The sequence below is a fragment of the Salvelinus fontinalis genome, chromosome 32 (genome assembly GCF_029448725.1).
Source record: "Salvelinus fontinalis isolate EN_2023a chromosome 32, ASM2944872v1, whole genome shotgun sequence".
NCBI lineage: Eukaryota > Metazoa > Chordata > Actinopteri > Salmoniformes > Salmonidae > Salvelinus > Salvelinus fontinalis.
In genome coordinates this window covers 22,580,077-22,592,904 of record NC_074696.1, presented here as the reverse complement: position 1 = coordinate 22,592,904, position 12,828 = coordinate 22,580,077, and positions in this window count along the sequence as shown.

Below are 12,828 nucleotides of genomic sequence, written 5' to 3'. Positions count from 1 at the left end.
GACAGCTCTTTGGTCTTGGCCATAGTGGAGTTTGGAGTGTGACTGTTTGAGGTTGTGGACAGGTGTATTTTATACGGATAACTAGTTCAAACAGGTACTATTAATACAGGTAACGAGTGGAGGACAAAGGAGCCTCTTAAAGAATAAGTTACAGGTCTGTGAGAGCCAGAAATCTTGCTTGTTTGTAGGTGACCAAATACTTATTTTCCACCATAATTTGCAAATAAATTCATTAAAGATCCTACAATGTGATTTTCTGGAGAAAAAAAATCTAATTTTGTCTGTCATAGTTGAAGTGTACCTATGATGAAAATTACAGGCCTCTCTCATCTTTTTAAGTGGGAGAACTTGCACAATTGGTGGCTGACTAAATACTTTTTTGCCCCACTGTATGTGCAGATGAGAATGTGCAAGTAGAAATACTGGTGTGCAAAAGAGCAGAAAAACAAAAACAAATATGGGGATGAGGTAGGTAGTTGGTTGGATGGGCTATTTACAGATCGGCTGTGTACAGCTGCTCTGACAGCTGACGCTTAAAGTTAGTGAGGGAGATATGTGTCCAACTTCAGTGATTTTTGCAATTTGTTCCAGTCATTGGCAGCAGAGAACTGGAAGGAAAGGCGGCCTAAAAAGGTGTTGGCTTTGGGGATGACCAGTGAAATATATCTGCTGGAGCGCGTGCTACGGGTGGGTGTTGCTATGGTGACCAGTGAGCTGAGATAAAGCGGAGCTTTACCTAGCAAAGACTTATAGATGACCTGGAGCCAGTGGGTTAGGCGACAAATATGTAGCGAGGACCAGCCAAGGAGAGCATACAGGTTGCAGTGGTGGGTAATATATGGGGCTTTGGTGACAAAACGGATGGCACTGTGATAGACTGCATCCAGTTTGCTGAGTAAAGTGTTGGAGGCTATTTTGTAAATGACATCGCCGAAGTCAAGGATCGGTAGGATAGTCAGTTTTACAAGGGTATGTTTGGCAGCATGAGTGACGGAGGCTTTGTTGCGAAATAGGACGCCGATTCTAGATTTATCTTTGGATTGGAGATGCTTAATGTGAGTCTGGAAGGAGAGTTTACAGTCTAACCAGACACCTAGGTATTTGTAGTTGTCCACATATTCTAAGTCAGAACCGTCCAGAGTAGTGATGCTAGTCGGTCGGGCGGGTGTGGGCAGCGATCGTTTGAAGAGCATGCATTTCGTTTTACTTGCATTTAAGAGTAGTTGGAGGCCACGGAAGGAGTGTTGCACAGACCGGACAAGTAGGTGCGCAATGGATTATGGTCATTGTAGTTAATTACCACGTTTTCTGCGTTAAACTATGTTGTATATTGGCCTGTTGGAAACTACAAAACCCTACTGCATCGCACAGTTTGGGCTTGATCTGATTCATCTCTAGTGAAACTGGGCATTGATCTCACAAAATCCCAGAATAAAATGGAATTCAGTGAATTAGGTGTTTAAAAAAACAAACAATAACCAACGTTTTGGTTAATTGTTCAGCACTAAAAGAAACAGAGGGACAGAAAGAGTGAGAGGCAGAAGGAGAGAAAGAAAGAGAGGAACGTCAGTACTGTAATACTGAGTCATAATCAGCCTCATGTGTGGAGTGCTGCATGCCAGCTGGCCCCTAACACAGCATGCATAAGACAACACACAACACACACGCATGTATGCAAGCATACACACACATACACGCACATACAAATGCGCATTGACACACATACAGTACATGCACGCACACAAGAATGCACGCACACACACACACACACACACACACACACACACACACACACACACACACACACACACACACACACACACACACACAGAGCATGAAATGTTAGCTATGTTAAGCCCCACAGCAAGAGAGAGAGAGCTGGGTGTTGTCATAGGCCACATCAACAGGGAGGAATGCGTGTGTGTGTGTGTGTGTCAGTAAAACTCTTCAGTCAAATCATTCATCACATATTAACTATTAACACCCTCTTCCTTTCTTCCTTCTCCCTCACTTTTCTTTTTCTCTCTTTCCTCCTTGCTCCTTCCTTCTCCCTCACTTTTCTTTTTCTCTCTTTCCTCCTTGCTCCTTCCTTCTCCCTCACTTTTCTTTTTCTCTCTTTCCTCCTTGCTCCTTCCTTCTCCCTCACTTTTCTTTTTCTCTCTTTCCTCCTTGCTCCTTCCTTCTCCCTCACTTTTCTTTTTCTCTCTTTCCTCCTTGCTCCTTCCTTCTCGCTCCTCCTCCCTCACCCCTCTTTCTCCCCTTTTCCCCACTCCATCTCAAACATCTGACCATCTCATGGAGAGAAAGATGGAAGTGAAGCGTCTAGACTTTATGAGCAGAATTAAGTGGTTGTTATGTGGGTCAGTGTAGGTGTGTGTGTGATGTCTTAACTTGATTGGAGGCCACAGTTCAGCCTCAAACTCAACTTACCACTTAACCAACCTTTTTTAAACCACACACACATGCAATACGCACACACACACACTGTGGTCTACCTCCTCAGGCTCAGGCTCTCTAACAATGTCTAGATAAGACCCAAAGATCAACCTCTGTGTTCTGGGTTCAGGGAGGTAGAATGTCACACGCCAAGGAACATTTCACCACTTTTCAACTTCATATTCATCATCTCCAGCATCACCCCAACATCAACATATGTGATAAGTGCGTGTCTCAATGTTTTGTAGTAAAATAAAGACAGAGGAAAATGTGTTTCCAATTACGTCACTGGCGTCGTGAGATTTTAACCAATTATCAATAAGCATTGCCTACTAATTGCCTACTAATTGGCTGATGATGTAATTGGAAACACTTACCTTCCTCTCCTTTTTACTACAAAACATAGAAACGCGTCATTTTCACAGATGTTGATGTCGGGGTGGTGCTGGAGATGATGAGTATCATGTTAAAACATTTGGACATTTTCATTTAAAGGAAAACTATCTTTTGGTTTTTGTTTAATTAGTCTATTGTTGACATACACGTAGTCCAAAAATGTTTGCTTGTCAGCAATTAAGTTTTCAAGATATGTTAAAATACAAAATACAGAAATCCTCCCGCTTATGATGCATCTTGTTTTAGTTTAGTTTAGTTAGTTTATTTTAATTAATTTGACCATTTTAAAACAAATACAACTTGAAAAGCCGCCTCCCGGGTGGTGCAGTGGTCTAAGGCACTGCATCGCAGTGCTAACTGTGCCACTAGAGATTCGGGGTTCGAGTCCAGGCTCTGTCGCAGCCGGCCGCGACTGGGAGACCCATGTGGCAGCGCACAATTGGCTCAGCGTCGTCCAGGTTAGGGGAAGGTTTGGCCGACAGGGATGACCTTGTCCCATCGCGCACTAGCGACTCCTGTGGTGGGCCGGATGCAGTGCACACTGACACGGTCGCCAGGTGTATGGTGTTTCCTCCGACACGTTAGTGCGGCTGGCTTCCGGGTTAAGTGGGAATTGTGTCAAGAAGCAGTGCGGCTTGGTTGGGCTGTGTTTCGGAGGATGCACAGCTCTCGACCTTCTACTCTCCCGAGTCCATACGGGAGTTGCAGCGATGAGACAAGACTGTAACTACCAATTGGATACCATGAAAAAGAGGGTCAAATGTTTTAAATAATAATAATTTCAGAAAACTTCAAAAGCCATGAGTAAAATTATTGAGGATAACACACCATGCGCAGACCAGCTGGCTGGAGTGTTTCCGGACATATTCAATCTCTCCCTATCCCAGTCTGCTGTCCCCACTTGCTTCAAGATGTCCACCATTGTTCCTGTACCCAAGAAAGCAAAGGTTAACTGAACTAAATGACTACCGCCCCATAGCACTCACTTCTGTCATCATGAAGTGCTTTGAGAGGCTAGTTAAGGACCCACTTCAATTTGCTTACTGCTCCAATAGATCCACAGATGATGCAATCGCCATCGCACTGCATACTGCCCTATTCCATCTGAACAAGAGGAATACCTATGTCAGAATGTTGTTCATGGATTATAGCTCAGCCTTCAACACCATAGTACCCTCCAAGCTCATCATTAAGCTTGGGGCCCTGGGTCTGAACCCCGCCGTGTGCAATTGGGTCCTGGACTTCCTGACGGGCTGCCTCCAGGTGGTGAAGGTAGGAAACAACTCCTCCACTTCGCTCCACACAGTGGCCCCACAAGGGTGTGTGCTCAGCCCCCTCCTGTAATCCTGTTCACCCATGACTGCGTGTCCATGCACGCCTCCAACTCAATCATCAAATTTGCAGACGACAACAGTAGTAGGCCTGATTACCAACAATGACGAGTAAGCCTACAAGGAGGAAGTGAGGTCCCTGGCGGGGTGGTGGCAGGAACATAACCTCTCCCTCAACGTCAACAAAATGAAGGAGCTGATCGCGGACTTCAGGAAACACAGAGGGAGCACGCCCCTATCCACATCGACGGGACCGCAGTGGAGAAGGTGGCAAGCTTCAAGTTCCTCGGCATACACATCACTGATGATCTGAAATGGTCCACTCACACAGACAGTGTGGTGAAGAAGGCGCAACAGCGCCTCTTCAACCTCAGGAGGCTGAAGAAATTTGGCTTGGCCCCTAAGACCCTCAGAAACTTTCACAGATGCACAACTGAGAGCATCCTGTCGGGCTGTATCACCGCCTGGTATGGAAACTGCACCACCCGCAAGCGCAGGACTCTCCAGAGGGTGGTGTGGTCTGCCAAACACATCACCGGGAGCACACTGCCTGCCCTCCAGGACACCTACACCACCCGATGTCACAGGGAGGCCAAAACGATCATCAAGTACATCAACCACCCGAGCCACGGCCTGTTCACCCCTTTATCATCCAGAAAGCGAAATCAGTACAGGTGCATCAAAGCTTGGACCGAGAGACCAAAAAACAGCTTCTATCTCAAGGCCATCAGACTGTTAAATAGCCATTACTAGCCGGCTACCACCCGGCTACTCAACCCTGCACCTTAGAGGCTGCTGCCCTACATGCATTTAAACATGGAATCACTTTACACTTTAATAATGGAACACTAGTCACGTTCAAATGGGCACAGAAGACATCAAACCGCTTTTTGCTTTATTTTTACAACGTCCTTTTTATGGACAGACACAACTCTTCCAATCTGACGCTCCAGTATACAAGAAAGTACCTTTCCCAGTATTACTCCTGAACCTGTATAAGCACACATTAGCAAGACCTGATCTGGTGCTGTGGCTGTGTGCATCCCTAACATGGGGAAAGTAGTCATTCAGATATCTGGGCTCAGAACCGTAAATAGTCCTGTAAACCAAACCCAGTCTATTCTGGAACACCCTAACCTCAACAGGCAGCCAATTGAGTTCCTGAAAGCAGCTCCTGCCTATGTGAGCACATGGACTCACCTTCAATACTACCCTGATCAGCTTATTCTGAGCTATCTGGAGCTTCCCCTTCAGAAGAATAGATATGCCCCCAAACCAGGAAGTAATACAGTAGTCAAACTGGCATTGAATGAGGGCAGTGGCTAACACTCTCATGGAGTTCCTATCAAGCAGCTTGGAATTTCTTGCCAAAAACGTAGTCCTGGCATTTACCTTCTCTAGTACTTTAGTGGCCATGCTCACCCCAGTGCATCCAGTTTGGCGATTAGGAGACAGCGGTTACCTGTATCAATGGCCTTCTGTAGGTCAAGCAGTACCATTCCACAAAGATTGCCCACATCAATTTCTTTCCTGATTAAGCCAGTCAAGTAAAGTAGACATGAATCAGTGGAAACCCGACTGAAAATCATTCATTAGACTTTGTTTGTTGACATATTCATACATTTGCTCATGTACAACTCTCTCCAGGATCTTTGATGTTATACTGAGGATAGATACAGGCCTATAGTTCCCAGGGTCAGACTTTATCCCCTTCTCATACAGAGGTATAATTTTAGCTTGTTTCATGTTCCTGGGAAAGATGCCTTATTCAAGAAAGAAATTAACGATATGCGTATTACAAGAGGCAATTTTCTCAGCAAAATCTCTAAGAAACCTTGCAGGAATAATATCCTGGCTACTTTGGCTGTTGCTAGCATTGCAAAAGGAAAAGAGTTTGGCTGAACCCCTAACTTGGCATAATACTTCTTGACTTTTCCATGCAAATTAGAACTGGTGGGCAGCTTGCTGGCAACGGAAGTAAAAAAAGAGTTGAATTCATTGGCAACCTCTACATTTTCGTATACCATCTCCCCCCTGATATTCAGTCCAATACTGTTTAGATTGTTTTTGGTAGTACTACTACAGCCTAGTTCCTTAAATGATTTCCAAAGCTTTTTATGGTCATTTTTGTTCTCTATGATTTTATCAGCAAAGTAACCCCTCTTAGCTTCATCCATCCTGATCTGTGCTTCATTTCTGTGACGTTTATAGGAGAAAAGCAGGGTACTCTTGAGAGTTCTTACATTTCTTAAAGGCCTTATTCCTTGCTTGGATAGAATCTCATGATTAAACCAAGGGCTAGAACTCTGCTTTACTCTGACCTGTCAAATGGGAGCCATCACATTCAGCACATCAAGGAATTAAGCACATCAATGAATCTACACCATCCAGCACAGGTGACCAGTCAATTTGACCCTTTTGCTCCCTAAACATTTCAACACAATTTTTTGAGTCCTCTGATTGGAACAGTTTTGTGACACTTTAAAAACCCTCTTTGTGCAAAGTGTAATAAAATGATCAATGATTCCATATACTATTACTCTACTCTGTGATATTTTGGATTTATCAGACACCAATATTAAGTCAATCGTACTTTGCACTGTTTCATATACCCTGGTGGGATCTTTTACCATTTGGGTCAGAGCAAGGGATCTACAGAAGTGAATAAAGACATTGTGGGTTGGCCTATCCTTTTTGAAATCCCCTAACAAAATGATTTCCTTCACTGGGGAGTCATTAGTTTGACAACACAATTTCGAGACCTTCATAGAATGAAATCTGATTGGCAGCCTGTAACACACCCCAACAAAATCGCCTTGGTTTTGGGAAGGCAGATATCCAGCCAGACAATCTCCAGATCATCAATTAAATCCGATCTGACGTTATAAGCAATGTCTGATCTTACAAAAACACATATATCCCCCCACCGTTCCGTTTCCGATCCTTCCTGACAGCCGACAGCACACCGACTGAGGTAAGGTGAGTTTCATTGACCCCATGCCCAAAGCTAGGAGCGCTGCATTTTAGATGAGTCAACTGCACGCATTGCAGACATACCAGCGCTTTTCTGTTACTCTTAACCCAACGTTCGCAGGAGGTGCTTGAGTGCATAGGCCGTTTGATGGTGTTCGTGATCAACTGAGGACCAGGGCATTGATGTAGATCACCTGATAAGAGAAGGCAAAGAGTTTTTATAAGATCTCCACCATTCATTTGAGGTTGGCCTTGGATGATTGTTTTGGTTTGTGCCATGGTCTAATGAAAGGTTGGTATGTAACATTCCCTCCAAATCCGAAGTGCTGGATGCCATCAGAAGTGTTGGCATGACTGGAAAGTTGCTGAGAATTTACCGTTTAGATTGCTGATGCGATTATTTCCAGTGATGTTCAAAACAAACGCAAAGATAAAGTGCTACCCCCATGCCGAACTTGCCGTTCGCCGTCTTGGTTAGTTTTGGGACTATGTCACCAATAGTAATGCAACAAAATCTAGATTTTGGGGGGAGTTTTCCTTTAAGTAAAAGACAGACATGCACAAAGATGTTTAAGTAATATAGAAGCACACACACACACCAAATGACCTGATTGCAGTCGATCAGGAAACTGTTGAATGTAGACATTGATCATCTGACCTCTACATGTAGAGAGAAAGAGAGAGAGGGTGAGCGAGAGTCAGATCGAGAGAGCGAGAGAGAGTGCAAGAGCGAGAGTGCGAGAGAGAGTAAGAGAGCGAGAGAGTGAGAGAGCGAGCGAGTGAGATTGTTTCTGTAACCCTTGGCTTATCTGACACTATTTTATTTTATGTTCTATAAAAGACTGTTTTGTCTCTGGGCTCGTTTAAAAGCAGGCATTACATTACAGATGGAGTGACTCCCTCAATCACACACACACGGATGCCAAAGTAAACCCAGCCAGTGAGACAGGCAGTGGACAGGGCAGCTAACCCTGACGGCCTGACAGACTGGTGTAAGACTGGCCATTCCCATAATCTGGGAAACTGCCTTCACACGCCTTCTTGTGTCCTTTCTAAATGCAGGAGGTCTAAAGCTAAGGTCTATGATAGAGGGAGGGAGTAAGTATGGAGAGAGTAAGAGAGAGAATAGGACACAGAGACAGACACACATTTCACCAAAGCCTCCAGATCCACATCATCATATACTGAGAAAGAGAGAGAGAAACAGAGGGACAGAGAGAGATGGGAGGAAGAGAGAGAGCGAGAGGGAGGAAGGAGAGAAGGAGGGAATGAGGAAGAGAGGGGTAGGGAGAGGGAGGGACGTAAGAGGGTAGGTGGGGAAAGAGAGAGGTAGAAAGGGGAGGGAGGTGGGGAGGGAGGGAGAAAGCGAGAGCGAAATTGAGAGCGAGAGCGATAGATAGAGAGAGCAAGAGAAGGGCAGCGGTAGGGAGGAAGAGAGTGGGAAGAGAGAGAAAGAGAGATAAAGAAAGAAAGAGATTTAAAACACATGCTGCAAACCTTTCTCTCACCAGTAGATGTCACAGTAGACTAGAGATAGTTAGGATGCTGTCCTGAGCAGAAAGAGAGAGAGCGAGAGAGAGCTACTGTAGTCTAGAGATAGTTAGGATGCTGTCCTGAGCAGAGAGAGAGCTACTGTAGACTAGAGATAGTCAGGATGCTGTCCTGAGCAGAGAGAAAGAGAGCTACTGTAGTCTAGAGATAGTTAGGATGCTGTCCTGAGGAGAGAGAAAGAGAGCTACTGTAGTCTAGAGATAGTTAGGATGCTGTCCTGAGCAGAGAAAGAGAGAGCTACTGTAGTCTAGAGATAGTTAGGATGCTGTCCTGAGGAGAGAGAGAGAGAGAGAGAGCTACTGTAGTCTAGAGAGAGTCAGGATGCTGTCCTGAGCAGAGAAAGAGCTACTGTAGACTAGAGATAGTCAGGATGCTGTCCTGAGCAGAGAGAGAGAGAGAGCTACTGTAGTCTAGAGATAGTCCGGATGCTGTCCTGAGCAGAGAGAGAGAGAGAGATAGCTACTGTAGTCTAGAGATAGTCAGGATGCTGTCCTGAGCAGAGAGAGAGAGAGAGAGAGAGAGATAGCTACTGTAGTCTAGAGATAGTTAGGATGCTGCCCTGAGCAGATAGATAGAGAGAGAGAGCTACTGTAGTCTAGAGATAGTCAGGACGCTGTCCTGGGCAGAGAGAGAGAGAGAGAGAGCTACTGAAGACTAGAGATAGTCAGGATGCTGTCCTGAGCAGAGAGAGAGAGAGCTACTGTAGACTAGAGATAGTCAGGATGCTGTCCTGAGCAGAGAGAGAGAGAGAGAGAGAGCTACTGTAGACTAGAGATAGTCAGGACGCTGTCCTGGGCAGAGAGAGAGAGAGAGAGCTACTGAAGACTAGAGATAGTCAGGATGCTGTCCTGAGCAGAGAGAGAGAGAGCTACTGTAGACTAGAGATAGTCAGGATGCTGTCCTGAGCAGAGAGAGAGAGAGAGATACTGTAGACTAGAGATAGTCAGGATGCTGTCCTGACCAGAGAGAGAGAGAGAGCTAGAGAGCTACTGTAGTCTAGTGATAGTCAGGATGCTGTCCTAAGCAGAGAGAGAGAGAGAGAGAGAGCTACTGTAGACTAGAGATAGTCAGGATGCTGTCCTGAGCAGAGAGAGAGAGCTACTGTAGACTAGAGATAGTCAGGATGCTGTCCTGAGCAGAGAGACCGAGAGCTACTGTAGACTAGAGAGAGTCAGGATGCTGTCCTGAGCAGAGAGAGAGAGAGAGAGAGCTACTGTAGACTAGAGATGGTCAGGATGCTGTCCTGAGCAGAGTTAGAGAGAGCTACTGTAGACTAGAGATAGTCAGGATGCTGTCCTGAGCAGAGAGAGAGAGAGAGCTACTGTAGACTAGAGATGGTCAGGATGCTGTCCTGAGCAGAGCGAGAGAGAGAGCTACTGTAGACTCGAGATAGTTAGGATGCTGTCCTGAGCAGAGAGAGAGAGAGATACTGTAGACTAGAGATAGTTAGGATGCTGTCCTGACCAGAGAGAGAGAGAGAGAGAGAGAGCTAGAGAGCTACTGTAGTCTAGTGATAGTCAGGATGCTGTCCTGAGCAGAGCGAGAGAGAGAGCTACTGTAGACTAGAGATAGTTAGGATGCTGTCCTGAGCAGAGAGAGAGAGAGAGAGAGAGCTAGAGAGCTACTGTAGTCTAGTGATAGTCAGGATGCTGTCCTAAGCAGAGAGGGAGAGAGAGAGCTACTGTAGACTAGAGATAGTCAGGATGCTGTCCTGAGCAGAGAGAGAGAGAGCTACTGTAGTCTAGAGATAGTCCGGATGCTGTCCTGCGCAGAGAGAGAGAGCTAGTGAGCTACTGTAGTCTAAAGATACTTAGGATGCTGTCCTGAGCAGAGAGAGAGAGAGAGAGAGAGAGCTACTGTAGTCTAGAGAGAGTCAGGATGCTGTCCTGAGCAGAGAGAGAGAGCTACTGTAGACTAGAGATAGTCAAGATGCTGTCCTGAGCAGAGAGAGAGAGAGAGAGAGAGATAGCTACTGTAGTCTAGAGATAGTTAGGATGTTGTCCTGAGCAGAGAGAGAGAGAGAGAGAGAGCTACTTTAGTCTAGAGATAGTTAGGATGCTGTCCTGAGCAGAGAGAGAGAGCTACTGTAGACTAGAGATATTAAGGATGCTGGCCTGAGCAGAGAGAGAGAGCTACTGTAGTCTAGAGCTAGTTAGGATGCTGTCCTGAGCAGAGAGAGAGAGCTAGAGAGCTACTGTAGTCTAGAGATTGTCAGGATGCTGTCCTGAGCAGAGAGAGAGAGAGAGAGAGAGAGAGAGATAGCTACTGTAGTCTAGAGATAGTTAGGATGCTGCCCTGAGCAGATAGATAGAGAGAGCTACTGTAGTCTAGAGATAGTCAGGATGCTGTCCTGCGCAGAGAGAGAGAGAGAGCGCTACTGAAGACTAGAGATAGTCAGGATGCTGTCCTGAGCAGAGAGAGAGAGAGCTACTGTAGACTAGAGATAGTCAGGATGCTGTCCTGAGCAGAGAGAGAGAGAGATACTATAGACTAGAGATAGTCAGGATGCTGTCCTGAGCAGAGAGAGAGAGAGAGATACTGTAGACTAGAGATAGTCAGGATGCTGTCCTGAGCAAAGAGAGAGAGATACTGTAGACTAGAGATAGTTAGGATGCTGTCCTGACCAGAGAGAGAGAGAGAGCTAGAGAGCTACTGTAGTCTAGTGATAGTCAGGATGCTGTCCTAAGCAGAGAGAGAGAGACAGCTACTGTAGACTAGAGATAGTCAGGATGCTGTCCTGAGCAGAGAGAGAGAGCTACTGTAGACTAGAGATAGTCAGGATGCTGTCCTGAGCAGAGAGACCGAGAGCTACTGTAGACTAGAGAGAGTCAGGATGCTGTCCTGAGCAGAGAGAGAGAGAGAGAGAGAGCTACTGTAGACTAGAGATGGTCAGGATGCTGTCCTGAGCAGAGTTAGAGAGAGCTACTGTAGACTAGAGATAGTCAGGATGCTGTCCTGAGCAGAGAGAGAGAGAGAGCTACTGTAGACTAGAGATGGTCAGGATGCTGTCCTGAGCAGAGCGAGAGAGAGAGCTACTGTAGACTCGAGATAGTTAGGATGCTGTCCTGAGCAGAGAGAGAGAGAGATACTGTAGACTAGAGATAGTTAGGATGCTGTCCTGACCAGAGAGAGAGAGAGAGAGAGAGAGAGAGAGAGATACTGTAGACTAGAGATAGTTAGGATGCTGTCCTGACCAGAGAGAGAGAGAGAGAGAGAGCTACTGTAGACTAGTGATAGTCAGGATGCTGTCCTGAGCAGAGCGAGAGAGAGAGCTACTGTAGACTAGAGATAGTTAGGATGCTGTCCTGACCAGAGAGAGAGAGAGATACTGTAGACTAGAGATAGTTAGGATGCTGTCCTGACCAGAGAGAGAGAGAGAGAGAGAGAGAGAGAGAGAGAGAGCTAGAGAGCTACTCTAGTCTAGTGATAGTCAGGATGCTGTCCTAAGCAGAGAGGGAGAGAGAGAGCTACTGTAGACTAGAGATAGTCAGGATGCTGTCCTGAGCAGAGAGAGAGAGAGCTACTGTAGTCTAGAGATAGTCCGGATGCTGTCCTGCGCAGAGAGAGTGAGCTAGTGTAGTCTAAAGATACTTAGGATGCTGTCCTGAGCAGAGAGAGAGAGAGAGAGAGAGAGAGAGCTACTGTAGTCTAGAGAGAGTCAGGATGCTGTCCTGAGCAGAGCGAGAGCTACTGTAGACTAGAGATAGTCAAGATGCTGTCCTGAGCAGAGAGAGAGAGAGAGAGATAGCTACTGTAGTCTAGAGATAGTTAGGATGTTGTCCTGAGCAGAGAGAGAGAGAGAGAGAGAGAGAGAGCTACTTTAGTCTAGAGATAGTTAGGATGCTGTCCTGAGCAGAGAGAGAGAGAGCTACTGTAGTTGTTACGCACGCCTCTATGAAGAGGGAACGCAACACCCTGCTACAACTCAACTTTCCGTGAAGCGAAAGAGGTATGGGACTGTATGAGCGAGTAAGGATGACAAAAAGGCAGAATTGACCATTTACTAGGATTTTATTCCTTTACACGGTAATATGGGGAAAAGGGGCTGGACGGAACCAAAGCAAAGAAAGTAAATATCAAAGCTCCCCCTCTCCTATCTAACCTGCCTACCCACTACTTCCTAACTTAGCACCACCTGGTG